This window comes from Octodon degus, unplaced genomic scaffold, assembly GCF_000260255.1.
Source record: "Octodon degus isolate 3935 unplaced genomic scaffold, OctDeg1.0 scaffold00065, whole genome shotgun sequence".
Classification (NCBI taxonomy): domain Eukaryota; kingdom Metazoa; phylum Chordata; class Mammalia; order Rodentia; family Octodontidae; genus Octodon; species Octodon degus.
The window spans coordinates 3,884,034-3,887,229 of NW_004524641.1; the positions used below are offsets into that span (position 1 = coordinate 3,884,034).

The 3,196-nt window shown below is 46.7% G+C and overlaps 1 pseudogene; it reads right to left on the bottom strand.

The window, feature by feature from the left end:
- Positions 1–664: 664 nt before the first annotated feature.
- On the bottom strand, positions 665–2,380 carry LOC101581681 (annotated as a pseudogene).
- Positions 2,381–3,196: the final 816 nt, after the last annotated feature.

A 3,196-nucleotide genomic window follows, 5' to 3' on the forward strand; every position in this document is an offset into this window, starting at 1 on the left:
GATACAGATATAGATACAGATATATTCCACTGCAGAAGTATCATGAGTTCCTAATGAACTCTCCTTAAAAAAGAAAAATCTTAAGGAGCTTGGCATGATGGCACACATTTATAATCCCAGCACTCGGGAGGCTGAGGCAGGAGGATTGCAACTAGTTTAAAGACAGCTTCACATACATAGCAAGACCCTATCTCAAAAAACAACTTAAAGGGCTGGAGAGATAGCTTGGAAATATAAGGGCCTACCTGGAAAACACCAGGACCTGGTTTTGATCCTCAGTAACACATACCATGCCAGCCTGAAACCCAGGGTGTGCCATGCCAGCCACAAAAACTAGAGGTGGTGGCAAACACCTCTAATCCCAGTGCTGGAGAGGCTGAGACAGGAGGATCACTATGAGTGTGAGCTAGCAAGACACTGTACCAAATAAACAAATAAATAAATACATTTTAAAAAATAAATATGCACAATTTTTATGTTTTTATGCATTAATATAAAATAAATTTAAGTTTTTAAAATGATATATGTAATTAGAAATATTAAAAACAGAAATAAAAACCTTTTCCTTTCAGGATCTTTAAAATGAGAAATTCAATTCATTTTTAAAATATTGGATTTCAGAGGATCAAAGCAATGTCACATTAAGTATCTTTTTTTTTTTCCTTGTGAAAAACTAATTCTATTTCATGCTGGCAGAGGCAGCAGCCAGCAGCCAGAAGCCAGCTGGGCCACTCTTCCAGGTCTTTGAATGTCATCCAGTGGAAAGGGTTTTGTTTTGAGGCAGAGTCTTATTACATAGTTTAGGCTCGCCATGAACTTACTATGTAGCCCAGGCTGGCCTCATACTCTCAGTGATCCTCCTGCCTCAGCCTCCTCAGTGCTAGGATTACAGGTGTGTTGCACCAGCCCCAGCTTGAGAAAGGGTATGGGCGGAATGACAACATGGAGGGACAATCCATGAGGGACTTTCTTTTAGCAACAACCCAAATCCCTCCCCAATGTGTGCAAGAAGCCCCACCTAAGAGTCCACAAGAAGTTGAGGTAGACCATGAGGTTCTCAAGAAAAACAAGATGGGTGGGGAACAAAGGCTGGGAGGAGCCAGCCAGCGGGAACATTGACCTTCCAAGCTCCACATTCAAGGCACTTGTGGTGGGCTATGGCAGGTCCAGTCCTGCCTTAGTTTATGGACTGGTACTCTGAGGAATGTTTTTGGCACAGGAGCAGGACCATGCCTCCCCCCAGCAACATGAGTCCTGGAGTACCCAGAGCCACTGCCATGATTACCAGGATGAGGGGAGACAGTGCATCCACTGGAGGTGGGCCCACACCCAGAAACATTGACCAGCTAAGGTAATGTTGGTCCCAGCAGCCAGGGCCTGTGGAAGCCCCAAATGTCAGGCTGAAGGTACAGTAGTTTTGCTGGGGCCCAAAGCAGGCTTGGACAACAGATGACTGGGGAAGAGAGTGAGCCCAGGTGGGGTGAAGAGGGGAAGCCTGGCAGGACAGAGATGATGCACGGCCAGTCTGCTCCTGGGAGAAAGCCACAGGTCGCAACTGTGCAAAGTCAGATGGGAGGGAGCCCCACAGCAACTGGTCCAGCTGGAAGACTGCAGGTGCATATTCATCATCGATGAAATGCTGCTCCTGAATCACAGGGCAGCCAAGGTCCTGCTGTAAGGTAGCCACCGCTATCCCAAAGAGGAAGCGGTTTCCTCGGGGCAAGGCCCCTGCCAGGGCCACTTCTAGCTAGCAGGTGTCTGCTGTGTGCAACAGGCGAGGGGGCTGAGCAGCTCGGCCAGATCCAGCAAAGGCCTGGACCCTGAAGGCCAGGCTGCCATTGGCAAAAGCCCCTCGGGTCATCTTTAGGGTGGCCCTGAAAAGTGGAGCTCAGGGCATCAAGATGCAATGAGTCGGTGATGTTATTTCATGAGAACTCGGCCAAGGAGTACGGAGGATATGGTTTTCCAGGGGGCTTGCTACAGCATCTGATGTACTGTCAAACTCAAGGAGCCTGGTGAAGATGAGGGCAGAAGAAAACTGGATGCTGTCTTTGGGGAGCAATATCAGGGCCCCATCTGGCTCAGGAGATAGCAGGCGGGTCTCATTGATGCTCAGCACACTGTGGGAGGTGTTGGTGGCCACCAGCACCACTGCTGGAGGCCCCAGGTTGCTCCACACATAGTGCAAGGTGGAGTTGGTGCCTACTGCCTGCATTTGCAGCGGATTCTGGGGACTGCCTGGCCAGTCTGGTACGTCCAGAGATACCTTGCGGGTCTCCTCTCCCTGCAAGCCAGACGGGGCTGTAGACAGAAGCAGGCTCAAGAGGAGCATGGGGCTGGTGGCACAGGGCCCTCAGCCCCAGCAGGCCTCCCAACAAGTGCACATGTGGCAGCCGCTTCAGCTGTGGAAGAGCTAAGTATCTTTAATTGATTAGAAAATTCAAGTCAGCCCGTATTTTTTAAAAATCTCCTAAGAAATCATATCACATGCTGTAAGAAATACCGGAATAGAGACCTTGCCTTCAATAAGCTTTCAGTCTAGCAGGAGAGAGAGAAAATGCCATCTGTCTCTATAGCAGGATGACATCTAAAGTACAATAGAGATTCCGAGAAGGGAGAAATTACATATTGTTCAGAATTAAGAAAAGTTCTAATGAGAAGGTATTATTTGGGTTGTCAGAAAGACAAGGGAAAATGTAATGTATATAAAGATGGAGAGAGATGTACCGGGAAAAGAAGTCACTTGTGGGAATAAGGTGTTGCGACGTCCTGTTTGCTAGAGAACAGAGCCTATAGAGGACAGCAACAGGTTCCAGTGGTCCTGAGGCGACAACACCACTCCAGTTAGTCACACAGGGTCACTGCAAGTTTCCCTGGGAGTATTATAATTAGAATTATGTTTAGGAAAATGTACCCAGTGATCAGAAACACAAAACAGGGGAAAAAAGAGTTTCATCTTCACATAAAACTTCATCTTTTCACCATGTTCAAGATCATTTCTTTCATGAAGTTGAAATTCTAAAATAGAGGTACAATACTTGTCCCCCAGCTTCAGCATGATCAAAATCACCTGGGAAACTAATTCCAACACATAATGCCAAAATTATGTTGAAGACATCATACGCCCTGATCAATTAGTAGAATAATTAAATAAAAAATTAAAAACAATACCAGAGAACTGAAGAATACAATCAAC